Source organism: Rhipicephalus microplus, chromosome 6 (assembly GCF_043290135.1).
Source record: "Rhipicephalus microplus isolate Deutch F79 chromosome 6, USDA_Rmic, whole genome shotgun sequence".
Taxonomy (NCBI): domain Eukaryota; kingdom Metazoa; phylum Arthropoda; class Arachnida; order Ixodida; family Ixodidae; genus Rhipicephalus; species Rhipicephalus microplus.
The window spans coordinates 52527654-52542579 of NC_134705.1; positions in this window are offsets into that span (position 1 = coordinate 52527654).

Below are 14926 nucleotides of genomic sequence, written 5' to 3' on the forward strand. Positions count from 1 at the left end.
TGAGTGGAGAATTGCTACGACCTCTTGGAGTGCACCGCCAACGCCTATTTCTCCAATAACGTCTATCAAGCTGAATTCACAGTGCCCGCTAAATGAACGCATAATGCAATTCTGGGTCTACATTTCCTGCAACAGTGCGCTGCCACTCTTGCTTGCAGTACCGGCGAACCTTTTTGTCTTTTTTTTTTGTTGCCGACCAACCTACTGCTTGTTCGCACACTCTCGCCGCCAGTGAGGATTCCGTTGTAACAGCCCATTCGTTATCCAGCGTCCATGTTACTGTTGCTAGTGCCGACAACGATGTATTCCACGCTATTGTGGAGCCAATGTCTTCAATCGTTGCACAGAAGGGTGTGTTCCTGCCTCGCTGTATTGTCTCTGTGGTCAGTGGCACAAGTACATTGTGGGTGTCAAATTTATCTAACCAGTCTGTTGTGTTTACAAGCGGTATGCGACTTTTCTCGCTCGAAGCGGATATAAGACTTAATATTGACGCCTTAAGCAATGATGCCTCGAACGAATACCGTGCGCATGAGACTAGCCCTGGTGTACTTGAAGACTCTTCGCCATTTTTGAGCATGATTAACAAGGCACTACTCTCTGAGAAGCGTCATGCTCTGGTCACCGTCCTTAGCAGGCGTGTTTTCTTGATTGATTTCACCCAGCACGCTACTGAAGTTCGTGTTCCCAGTACGTGGGCTTGCGCTTGCCACAGAATTGACACAGGGTCCGCGCATCCGATAAGGCAGAAACCTTACTGTGTGTCTGCATCGGAGCGCAAGGTGATCGCCGAACAGGCGGAAGACATGTTGGCTAAGGACGTCATCAGACTTTTCGAACCACTGGGCTGTGCCGGTCATCCTTGTGACGAAAAAAGACAGGTACTGGAGGTTTTGCGTCAACTACCGGCGTCTGAATTCGGTGACGAAAAGGGATGTGCATCCACTTCTCCCTATAGATGAGTTTATCGACTGTCTTCATTTGGCATCCTTCTTCTCATCTGTGGACCTCCAATCGGGCTATTGGCAGGGACCTATGCATTCTGTGGACGAAGAGAAAACCACTTTTGTCCCACCAGATGGCTTGTTTATATGCAGTGTCGTGGCGTTTGGTTTGTGCAACGCCCCTGCGATATTTGAAAGGTTTATGGACATGGTACTGCATGGACTCAAATAGGAGATTTGTTTATGTTACTTCGAGGACATCGTCATTTTTGGACACACTTTTGCTGAACACAACCATCGACTTGAGGTTGTTTTAAGATGACTTGAACAAGCTGCCCTTACCCTGAACTCCTAGAAATGTCGCTTTGGTGAGCGAGAAACACTTGTACTTGGTCATCTTGTAGACAGACATGGTGTGCGCCCAGACTCTCAGAAGGTTGCTGCAGTTTGCTGTTTCAAACAACCGCTGTCACAACGTGAACTAAGAAGTTTTCTGGGTCTCTGTTCATACTTCGCCGATTTGTGCCCAAGTTTGCTGACACTGCCCACCCATTCACTTCACTGATGTGCGAAGATACGAATTGCATCTGGACAACAGAGTGTGATTCCTCGTTTCGTGAATTTAAATTTCTTCTCACGTCTGGACCCATACTGCACCAGTTCGACCCATCTGCCACGACAAAAGTGCACACCGACGCGAGTGGCATCCGTCTCAGTGCCATGCTCATCCACTGCTTTGATGACGCCGAGCATGTCATCGCCTACTCCTGTTGTTCGTTGAGCAAGGCCGAGAAGAATTACACCGTTACTGAACAAGAGGGCATCGCTGTGGTTTTTGCTGTGCATAAGTTCCGTCCATATCTCTACGGGCGGCACTTCCCAATCATGAGTGACCACCATTCACTATGTTGATTGGTTGGTCTAAGTGACCCTTCTAGTCGCCTCGGGCTATGGGCGCTACGTTTGCAGGAATTTAACTTTGCAATATGCTACAAGAGTGGCCGCCATTATGCAGACGCCGGCTGTTTCTCGAGGCTTCTCCTACCAACCACTCTATGTGACGCCAACAATTTTGACGATTTTCTAGCTGCCATCGACGATACTGCTTTTCCTGACCTCACCACCTTCCGAGAAGAACAGCGCAACGACCGCAGCTTGGATGATCTCTTTGACTCAGCCGCTCAACCGATAGGTAGCAATTGCTTTATCATACGAGATGGATTGCTTTGCAAAAAAAGTTACGCAGCTGTTGGTGCTCGCCTTCTTTTAGTGGTCCCCATGAATTTGAGAACGCATGTACTCTACGCTATGCACGATGATGCATCGGCAGGGCACCTGGGGTTCGCCAAAACGTACCACCACCTGCTGGCTCAATTGTATTGGCCTACTATACTATGCAGTGCAGGAAAGTATGTGGACAGTTGTGATAAATGCCAGCAAATAGAGCGACCAAGTACTACCTTGGATGGTCTCCTTACACCCTTGACGTCACCCTCATCTCCTTTCGAAATGGTTGGAGTGGATCTCCTTGGTCCATTTCCGTGGTCTTCAATCAACAACCGTTGGATTATAGTCTGCGTCAACCACATGACACGTTATGTGGAAACCAAAGTGCTATTAAAGGCCCTGGCCATTGATGCATCGAGGTTCCTCCTCTCTGTGATACTGTGCCATGGACCGCCTTGGATTATTCTGAGTGATCGTGGTCGACAATTCGTAGCCAATGTTGTAGAAGAACTCTTGCGTCTTTGTGCTTGCCAGTTTCGCCACTCGACCCCATATCACCCGCAGAGAAATGGTCTCGTCGAGCACCCCAACTCAACATTTACCAGCATGCTTTCGATGTAAGTTGACTCGAGGCACTAGAACGGGGATGACATCTTGCTATTTATCACCTACGCCTATAGCACAGCAAAGCATGAATCCTTTGGATACAGTCTATTCTATCTTCTTTATGTCAGACCACCCCGCCACTTTCTTGACACTATTCTGCCCTTTCATGCTCATGTGGACTCTTGCATTGCCCAGACACTCTGCCGTGCAGAGGAGGCACGTCGCTGAGCTCAGCTCCGTACGTTGGCATCTCAAGACCGCTCCAAGTTCGCCTATGATTCACGGCACAATAACATGTCGAACGGAAAAAAAGAAGAAAAAGTATGGCTGTGGACACCCTTTCGCAAGCGTGGCATATACCAGAAGTTCCTAGCTTGTTACACCGGTCATTTTGTCATCGTTGATCGCCTAAGTGATGTGACATATTAAATCGCACGTCTCGTGTCTCATGGCTACCGTTCTAGGCAGACGCAGCTTGTTCATGTCACCTGCCTAAAGCGCTTTCATCCTCGTGACTGATGCTCCCCCAGGGGGCTTTATCTAGGAAAGGGGGAGTGTTACGCTGAAGCGGCAACGTGTGAAGAAAGTAAGAAGAGAACGAAATGGTTTGTTTGGAGGCAGCTCGATGTCGGCACGGCTACCCTTTGCCATTCGTTCTTGAATAAACTCGCCCCATCGTAACAGTATAACTAAAATGAACTCTTCAGAGGAATTTGAAAAAAATGATACTGGCCTAGTATTCTTCAAAGCAACCGTATATAAGTGTTTTTACCTTTTTTTCCAGTGAAAGGTGGCTTGTATGCTTTTACATCAGTTCAAATGTTTAGACGTAATTATAAAAAGTTCCTTACTTTGATGATTATAATTTTGAATAACAGTGTATGTTGAGTGTAGTGTATGTGTCCAAATCACTGCTAATTCTTCGCGGCAGGAGCCACTTGCAATCTCTTCACTCGTTTAAGCACATATTTCCCTTGACCTCCAGTGTACATGGAACGGTACAGGGGTTCAGGTAAAACAACATCACACACATCTTTGTACAACTCTGCTCAATGTTGGTCACTACTGTGTAAAACTTCAATACTTTTGTGCGTTGTACTTTTGGTTGGACTTGCTTTTCATTTGCATTACGATTTTTACGGTCTATAGTTATCTTTAAAGCTGCCAGATGCATTGTCTGTCTTGATTGACTGTGTAGTGTTTGTGTCTTTGTGTGAAGAATATTTCAGTACTCCACCCTGTATTGGCCTTTGGCTAACAGTATAAATAAATAAATAAATAAATAAATCACTCACTCACTCACTTATCTATAAAGAATAGTCACATGTAATCACTGTTCTTTGAGTTGCATTGCTTCCTTCATATGTTTGCTTGCGAATAAGACAATTTAGTTGCTTAGGCACCGGTTGACAATGAAGCACGGATATATGTTTTATTATTTATTAAACAGCGATCGCGTAGTGGTTAGAGCATCCGCCTCGCATGCAAAAGGTCCGTGGTTCTGATCCCGGTGCCACGCAGTTCCCAACCGGATAAAAAAAATCCGCGTGGTGATGGAACTGCATTACGAGGCCTGGGGTCCGGCCTCACCGGTAACCACCACCGGGAACGCACTCCCTCACCAGAGAAGGATTGGCCACCTTGGTGCAGTATCTGGCCACTAACTTCCACATGCATACGTCAAATAACTCATGGCCCTCAGTCCCCAGCAGCTGCGAAGCAACTGACCATGGCGGCGGTCAGATCTGCAACGCTGCAGAGGGTGCTAAAAATCTCTGGATCCGGACAGGCCACCATTGGAACCAGAACTTGGCAACGTTTAACCCTAGAAACTTATCTAGTGAGGGAAGTCTAGCTGTACTATTCAAGGAGCTAGAGGGTGCTAAATAGAATATAATAGGGCTCAGTGAGGTTAGGAGGAAAGATGAGGCCTATACGGTGCTACAGAATCGGCACGTCCTTTGTTATCGGGGCTTGGCTGGCAGAAGAGAAATGAGAGTGGGGTTCCTAATTCACAGAAACATAGCTGGAAACATAGAGGAATACTATAGCATTAATGAAAGGGCGGTAGGTATCGTAATTAAACTGAAAAAGAGATACAAGATGAAGGTGGTACAGGCTTACGTGCCTACATCCAGCCATGATGACGCTTCAGTTGAAAGCTTCTATGAAGACGTGAAATCGGCAATGAGTAAGTACACAGTATACAATACTGATGGAAGACTTTAATGCAAAAGTAGGGAAGAAGCAGGCTGGAGACCAGGCAGTAGAAGATTATTGCATCGGTGCTAGAAACGCCAGAGGAGAGCTACTAGTAGAATTCGCAGAACGCAATAATTTACGGATTTTGAATACCTTCTACCGAAAACAAGGAAACCGCAAGTGGACACGGAGGAGCCCTAATGGCGAAAATAAGAACGAAAAAGACTTCATAATAAGTGCACACCGAGGCATCGTGCATGATGTGGAAGTGGTTGGCAAGATACGATGCAGTGACCATAGAATGGTACGGTCTGGAATTCGCCTAGACTTGAGAAAGGAACGACAGAAACTGATACGCAAAAAGCCAATCAATGAGCTAGCACTGAGAGGGAAAGTACAGGAATTCAGAGTCTCGCTTCAGAACAGGTACTCGGCTTTTAGTGAGAAAACCAACCTTAGCATAGATACAATGAATGACAATCTGACGAGTATCATTACGGAGTGTGCAGTGGAAGTTGGAGGCAGGGTAGTTAGACAAGACACTGGTAAGCTTGCCCAGGAAACAAAGAATCTCATTAAGAAGCGTCAAATCATGAAAGTCTCAAGTACAACCGACAAAATAGAACTGTCAGAGCTTTCGAAGTTGATTAACAGGCTTAAGGTATCCGATGTAAGAAGGTATAACATGGAGAGAATTGAACACGCTCTGAAAAACGGAGGAAGCGTCAAAGCAGTGAAGAGGAAACTTGGGATAGGCAAAAGTCGGATGTATGCACTAAGGGACAAAGAAGGCAAAATAACTACCAATATGGATAGGATAGTTAAAATAGCGGAGGAGTTTTACAGAGATCTGTACAGTAGCCGAGACAACCACGATCTTAATACTATAAGAACTAGCAGTAACCCAGACGACACCCCACCAGTAATGATAGAAGAAGTCAGAAAAGCTTTGTAGAGCATGCAAAGAGGCAAATCTGGTGGTGAGGATCAGGTAACATCAGGTCTGCTGAAAGATGGAGGACAGATTGTGTTAGAAAAACTAGCCACCCTGTTTACGAGGTGTGTCCTGACGGAAAGAGTACCAGAGTCTTGGAAGAACACTAACATCATCTTAATACATAAGAAAGGAGATGACAAGGACTTGAAGAATTACAGGCCGATTAGCTTTCTCTCTGTAGTACACAAGCAATTTACAAAGGTATTTGCTAACAGAGTAAAGAAAACACTAGAATTCAATCAACCAAAGGAACAAGTAGGATTTAGAAGAGGCTACTCAACAATCGACCACATTCATACTATGAATCAGGTAACAGAGAAATACTCAGAATATAACCAACCACTATACATTGCCTTCATAGATTACGAGAAGGCATTTGATTCAGTAGAAATATCAGCCGTCATGCAGACACTGTGGAATCAGGGCGTCGATGAAGTATATATAAACATCCTGGAGGAAATCTACAGGGGATCAACTGCTACCATAGTGCTTCATAAAGAAAGCAGCATAATACCATTCAAGAAGGGTGTAAGGCAGGGGGACGTAATCTCCCCATTGCTATTTACCGCGTGCTTACAGGAGGTTTTTAGAAGCCTAGATTGAGAACAGTTAGGGATAAGAGTTGATGGAGAGTACCTTAGTAACCTGCGCTTCGCCGATGACATTGCATTGCTGAGTAACTCAAGGGACGAATTGCAACTGATGATTATGGAGTTAGACAAGGAGAGCAGAAAGGTGGGTCTTAAAATTATTCTGCAGAAAACGAAAGTATAGTACAAAAACCTCGGAAAAGAGCAGCGCTTCGAGATAGGTGATAGTTCACTTCAAGTTGTAAAAGACTATGTGTACTTAGGGCAGGTAATAACCGCGGAGTCGAACCACGAGATTGAAGTAAGTAGACGAACAATAATGGGGTGGAGCACATTTTGCAAGCACTCTCAAAATATGACAGGTCAATTGCCACTATCCCTCAAGAGGAAGGTATATAACAGCTGTATGTTGCCGGTACTTAGCTACGGAGCAGAAACCTGGAGACTTACAAAGATGGTTCAGCTTAAATTGAGGACGACGCAGCGAGCAATAGAAAGAAAAATGGTAGGTGTAACCTTAAGAGACAAGAAGAGAGCAGAGTGGATTAGAGAACAAACGGGGGTTAAGGATATCATAGCTGAAATCCAGAAGAAGAAATGGACATGGGCCGGGCATGTAGCGCGTAGACAGAATAACCGCTGGTCGTTAAGGGTAACCAACTGGATTTCCAGAGAAGGCAAGCGGGTTAGGGGGAGACAGAGGGTTAGATGGGCAGATGAGATTAAGAAGTTTGCGGGTATAAATTGGCAGCAGCAAGCACAGGACCTGGTTAACTGGCGGAACATGGGAGATGCCTTTGTCCTGCAGTGAACGCATTCAGGCTGATGATGATGAAAAATGGTACCTAGAAGGACCTTGCCGAGTTTTGTGGAATCATAGTCATAGAAAAGACCTATGGTGATAGCTCTCTTTTTTTCTGCCAGTACGAATGTATGCAATATCACTGTGTTTCAAGGAGCCGGTGGGCACGACCCCATGTAGATTAAAGTGTATTCAAATGAGGCGGCAACGGCCTGAGGGTCCTCCGCTCATGCAAGCCACGAGTGTCGCAGTGATTAATATTTACGCAAATGACGTTGCGGAAGAAGTGCAGCCAAAATTACCTTGAGCAAAGACACATGGGTTATCCGCTCACGCTGTGTTCTCGAAAAAAAAGCATTTTCATCGAAAAGCACGCTTCCGGAGAATGTGCACACTGTAGTTGCATCCGAATAAAAACCTGGGGATCCTGCTTTCGGCTGCAGTGCATTTACATGCACCAAGGGTAGATGGACAGCTGTTGTTATTGGCCTAACGAAGGTTAATCAAAGGCCGCTATACAAAGCCAGAAAAGCATGCGCTGCAGCGAGCATGATGGTGGCGGAGCCCCTCATTTTCGTGCAAGTACACCGTAGATGTGCTGGCTTGCAAGTGCGGCGTCCGTTTGCTTCATCTGTGAGTAAAGCTAGCACACCTTCCATTAACGAACTATAAGGTGATTTATTATTTGGGAATGCCCAGAAATCGCCCTCGCAAGATGCGAACGTATAGTGCATCATGGGAGAAGACGAATGACACATAAAAAGAAGGAAAGGAGTGTAGACTGTAAGGCCTTCCTTTTCTGTGTTTGACACAAGGCTAATGAGAACTAAGTGACAATGATTACAAGATAAGTATAGGAGATGTTATTGTAAGCGATAGTAATGAGATTATGAAGAAATAAAAGTGCATGAAAGGATACCTTGCAAGCGGGAGGATTCGAAACTGCCACCTTCCAAGAACGTGTCTGATATGGTCCATCACCGAGCCACGGTGGCGCGCGAAAGCGTCAGTGACGTGGGAGCGTCGGTAAGCGCCGCCAGTTGCGATTGCTGAGAGTGTGAAGCACTACACCACGTTTAAAAAGTCGGCAGATACTACCTACCTTGGGAATCGAAGTTATGCGAAGTGCACGTGAAAGAGCCCCAGCCGGTCGACATTTCCGGAGCTCTCCACTACAGCGTTCCGCATGATCATACGGTGGTTTTTGAAAGTTAAACCCCACGTATCTATTAAGAAATGAAATAGTGCTTTGCATGCGGAGAAAAGGTGACCGCGTTTTAATTTTTCTTTTGAGCGACACTTTATAAAATGGTGCTAAATGTAGGATAGATGAAATGTTATGTGGGCTTTAATGTCAAAACCACCTTATGAGAGACGCCGTAGTGGGGGGCTCAAGAAATTTAGACCTCCTGGGGTTCTTTACCGTGCACCTGAGCACATGGTCTTGCAGCATTATAGCCTCCATCGAAAATGCAGCTGATGCAACCTTCGACGATGGAAGAACGCGTTTGATGGCCTACCACCATCGTTATTAGATACTGTCAGTAGAAAAAGCCCGCTCCGGAGGCGGCTACAACTCGTATCTGCTCCGAGGGTGGCTAAGGCGTAGCATTGAGATTGAGCCGACGCCGCCACTGGCTACCCACCGCTTCCACCGGCAGCATTCATTTTTAAAGACGATAGTCTTTTAAAGACGACGGTCTTCCTTCGGGACCTTCAGCGTGAAAAATTTGGTCTGTCTGTCTGTCTGTCTGTCTGTCTGTCTGTCTGTACATTTGTCAGTTTGTACACTCTTAACGGCATCGGGTACTTGAAACGGCCGACCCCATCCGCCGCACCCACCTATGTTGCTCAAGGTTAAGCGTTCGTGCTTGTGCAATTGTCAATTAAAAAGCGATAATTGCGCATGTCTGGGGCACCATAACAACACTTATATATACTGCATGTGCGTCTCTTAGTAGAAAAGGCATACGTAACTAATTCTAAGAACCATAGCGCCTATCACGCCGCGCTTACCAGGCAACGCTTGCACGGAAAGGCGAGTGTTTCCAACGCTTTGCTAAAACGAAACGGTGGTGGCACCTACCGGTCGCCTTGCGTTTTACACCTTAACACCTCTGAGATGGGCGCGCACACCCGTCTCAGAGCCACGCGTTTTGTTTTCTAAGACAACTGCGAAATGGCGCTTATGTCTTACGTGTGACCTCACTTGATGCGTTCGTTCGCCTCCGCTGCACGCTCGAGCCACTCTAACACAGCAGCTCTAGTATACCATTCATCGATTTTCTTGCGCAGAACATCAAATAAATGTCTTGTTCACTCTCTCCACACGCAAGACTATCGTCTTTCGACGACATTTGCAGATTACGTGCCGATACGGAGCCAATTCTTTGGAGACGATAGTCTTTCTTGAGAACCTTCGACCAAAAAGTTTTCTTCTGTCTGTCCATTTGTCTGTTTGCCCACATTTGACGATGCCGGTTACTCTAAACGGCACCCGCCGTAACCCAAACGGCCGATTCCATCAGCAGCGCCAACCAATGTTGCTCAAGATTCAGCGTTCATACTTGTGCGATTGTCAATTAAAAGCAACTATTGCGCCTATCTGAGGGACCATAACAACACCTATATATTCTGTATATGCATCCCGGCTGCGGCTGCTGCATTTCCGATGAAGGCGGAAATGTTGTAGACCCTTGCGCTCAGATTTGGGGCATGTTAAAGAACCATAGAAGGTCGAAATTTCCGGAGCCCTTCACTACGGCGTCTCTCATAAACATATGGTGGTTTAGGACGTTAAACCTCACATATTAATCAAATCAAGTTTCTGAATGTGCGTCTTTAACTAGAAAAGGCATACATTAGTATTTTTTGTTCGCTTTCTTACACCACCGTGGCGGGAGCTTCAACGGTACATTTCAGTCATCGCTAATTGTATTTCACATGTGACACGACGAACAAGCATGCTTGGGTGTATTAGCAGTTTAAATAGTAAACATGACGACCGTCAGCACGCCGGACAAAGTGGCTAAGCCTCCGGGGGAAGCGATTGCGATCGGTGGAACTTTCTAAAAGTCCAAATGAACCTGCAATTCTCAAAGTCTGGATGGCTGCTGTTCCACGAAAAGCTTTCCAGGTGACAATCAAGACCTACATTCACGATCTTTATCTCGATTCCGAGAACCTACTCAAATGTTGTGAGCATATCTTAGGCGAAAACAATGTCAAAATTCCAAGTGGCAGGTGGACACTTAAGCTCTGTACTGTTCCTGGAATTTTCTCGAATATTCCTGCACACGTGCAATCCAGTGGCATTAAAGTACAAAATAAAATCACCGAAACGTAGAGAAACCACGAGTTTTGAGGGCCATGTGTCGGCAAGTGATGCTGATGTGCCCTACTTTAATCTGGAGAACAGCAATGTTGACGAAGCCACTGGCGTCTCCTGTGAACCAGAGTTAGGCCCAAGAATGGCAACTTGGTTCTCTGCATTACAAGACCAAACAAAGCTGTAGTCATAGATTGTCGAGCTTATGCAGGAAGAAAGTTTTTTTTTTCAAACTCGCTTTTCGTTTTGAGCTGAAAGCTTCAAAAGTGAAGTTAGCCTGTGGGTAGCGCTACAAAACCGACTAGCTGCCTTTGCCGACACCCTCACGCCTTACACAAGTGATAAGAGAATACATTGCGAATTTTGGTTCAATAAGGCTTCACTAAGCAGCATCAGCTCTACTGCTGGAGGAAGGTCAGTCATTAGTTTGTCCACTTGACTGGTAGATACTTTTCTGAGCTGTGTTTTCACTTTCGGAATGTCGTTCTTTGCTTTTTGTCGGAAAACTGTGGCCCCAATTACCGTCTTTTTTACGATTTTAGTAGTTGAGAGAAATGTTTCGTGAAGCCTTATGGATTTCGTAGGTTTCTCTTTTTTTTCTTCTGCTGTGCTCACCGCTTCTTCTTTGGGCTTTTGCTTGGTGAGCATAAGTCTTCCCGTGACAGTTCAAAACACTGGGTGCTCTTCCCCACGTCCCAAATCTTCTGGGCTGATGTTGTGGTCGAAATAAAAGAGAATAAGCTGCTATAACAGCCCGCGCATATTTTTAGATGATTACCATAACTTGGGAAACCTGGTACTATCTGCAAGCTCGTGAGTTTGAGCGGACTTCCCAAACCATTTTCGCTGTATGTGCTTGGGGTAACTGTAACTGTATGTGCTTGGGGTAACACGCTGTGTAAGCGCCGAAACAAGAATTGTTTATTCCAGATATTGTTGCTGTATTTATGCTGTGTGTCTTCGCGCATGCATGCGCGTACGTTTGTAGCAAGTCTGCTCTTTAGACGCCATGATATGGCACTTCCTTTCCCTTAGACGAAGCCCAGTCTGTCAGGCTGCCTTCTTATGTGCGTAGAACGCCTGGGAAGTTCAGACGCTGTCGATGCCCTTGCACCTGGTTCACTCGGTAACCATGATGTGCCCAGCGAAAAGTCGGTTGACATGGTGTCACCCGCCAGAGGTTGGTCCTGTGAAGGTGGATCACGTGGTGAGGGTTGTTGCTCAGAAGATCGGGTTGCGCAGAGCTCCTGCTTTGCAACCACTGTGCGGTGCCGTAGCCGCAGGTGATCCACGTGACGACACCATGGAGAAACATACTTACATAAAGAGCGGACACTCCCGTAGGGCCCTGCGGCCCAGCTACTGCGCTGCTTTCAGCGTCAGGAGTGGCTGGTCAGACCCGATAATGTCTTTCGCATGAATAAAATAAAAAAACATTTTCTTTCTAATGCTGGGATTTGAACCCAAATCCTCATGCTCTGAAAACGAGTGTCTTTACCATTAGGCTCCACACCTTTTTTTTTGCTTTATTGCCTGTTTATAGGCATATACATCAAACCACAAGCACAACAAAAACAAGCAGTAACAGTGCGACAGAAACTAAAATTCCCTAAGTGCTGCCAAGGGCTCTACCCTCGACAACCACTCAGGTAAAATCTTCTCAGTTTTCTGCAGTTCAACAAACTTGGCCATACATTCACAGAAATACATTCATGCAGGCCGTGCATCCTGATCGCGATAGAAACCCGCCATACCGGCCCGCCATAAACAGTGAAGTCCACATAGCATAATCAAATCAAAAGACATTCCCTCTTCGTCCACTATTGGCATAAATCCTATACCTTAGGAATTTAAAGGTAATTCTTTCTTTAACGTCCTTTGAAGTACATCCCAAAAATAGACTCCCTCCCAACAATGAAAGAAAACATGGCCTATAGTTTCCGGTTTTTCACAGATAAGGCAATTTGTCCCCTAGGTGAGTAAAAACCACGGTCTGCTTAAAATTTCCTGACAGATAATGTACATGTGTGCAGCTTGAAAAAGAAAGACTTCGCGGCAGGAGCCACTTGCATTCTTTTCACTCGTTTAAGCACATCTTTCCATTGACCTCCAGTGTACATGGCACGGTACAGATGTACAGGTAAAACAACATCACACACATCTTTGTACAACTTCTTGCGAGTCACTCAAAACCAATATTCATTGAAAAATCTAACAGATAAAAACCGTACACTTAGAATAACCTCCTTAATATACCCGCGGACAGCACCGGTCATGTCATTTGTGCTAACCACATATCCAGGTAAAGCCCGCATTAGTCTCATTTGGCACACTGTACGTAAGAAAGGGTCCCTTGTGTAGCGAAAAAAGAAACAACCTTTTTACGACTTGGCGTATAAAAAGATGCGTTAAACACAGCCCTGCGTGTTTCACTTTTCGAAACAGATTAGTTTGACTGCATCTCTCCTAGTTCGAAGCCCACACGTACACTGCGAAGATGCGATAGAGCTTCTGTATCTTTGCCCTTGAACAATGCAATACTTGCATCACCTACCGAAGTTTTGAGGCAAAGAAAACATTACAGACAGTCGCCCTCGAAAACACCGACAGATAATTACCGTTGCATCTATTGGATTTCGTCCGGATCTCTTTCGCTTATTCTTGCTAGTAGTTCTCATTATCTTTATAAAATTGCAGTGGCACCCCAAGGTACTTGGAAGGTGTGGTCACCCATTTACCATAAGCAAAATAGTCTGGTTTTGACGACCACTCTCCATGCCAGAAACCCAGGCACCTTCTCCAGTTTACTAGACTGACAGTTACATTACCGAACCTTTTGAACACACTGATGGTAGTGGTAACACTATTTCGATTGATACAACGAACAGCCACAACGTCGGTATATGCCAAAATTTTAACTTCGGATTCTTGTAATCTAATGCCACGAACGCAACTGTTTTTAGTTATTGCTGAGCAAAACGATTCTATATATAAACTGAAAAGTAGGGGACTTAGCGGGCAGCCATGGCGGACACAACGCTTTATGTTAATTGTATCTCCTAGCGTCTTATTGATTGCCAGTCGGGTCGTGCAGTTCCATTATGCCATAGATACCCATCTATAATTACAGAACCAACGTTGACATGGTCAAGACTGGCGAGCAGAAGGTTGTGCGAAGCATAATCAAAAGCTTTCTCGAGATCAATCTGTAGAATGGCTACTCCTACTTGATTGGCATTGCTACACTCGAGCACGCAGCGCATCTTGTGTATAATGGTCACACTGGAGCGTCCCATAATCCCACATGCTTGGTGAGGCCCTACCAATTATTTGATAACCCCTTAAAGTCGCCGTGGTAGTACTTTTATTATTACTTTGTAATCACAATTATTTAGTGATATAGGGCTATACGTATAAACTAAATTTACTTCTCCGAGTGTTCTGTCTTAGGTATCAAAACTGTATGTGCTTCACTAAAGGATCTAGGGAGGCCATTAAGTTTATAAGCTTGATTGAAGACATCTGCAAGTACTTGGGATAATTCATTTTTTAACTCTTTATAAAACGAAGCGCAAAGCCCGTCCAGCCTCGGAGATTTACCAGGATTCATTTTATCTATAGCTCTTTCTACTTCCGTTGGCGTTATAGATAGCTCTATAGCTAACTTGGTGTCATCTGACAACTTTGGCATCCTGCTGAGGAACTTTTGCTTAAATGCCTCCGAATCAATGGGCGTGGCAGCGAAGAGTTTTTTGTAATGTTTGCCAAACGCTCATCCTATGCTCTCATTGTCTGAAACTTCCATACCGTTGACTTCAATGGAATCTCTATGATTTCGTCTGGCATGACTCTTCTTTTATCCAAGCGCTTGCTTCGTCGGGCAATCGTCTACAGTCATTAATGTTGCTCTGGCTCGCACAAGCGCTCCGCGATAGCGTTCCTCCTCATATACCTTTATCCTTTCTTTGATACTCCGCAAATCGTCACCATATAATCCAGGTGTTTTGACATTCAAGAGCTGTTAGCCTCTCAAGTGTTCGTCTAAGCTCTTTCTCATTCTTTTCAGATTGAAAAGATAAAACGCTAGATCTCTCTATTGCTTTGATTTTAATTCGTTGCTTCAATAGGTTCCATTTTTCTCCTATTTTGTCCATACACTCTATGTTAATATTACTAATTTCTTTATCAACTGATGCGCTCAACGACTCATCCCTTAATCATTTTCCACTG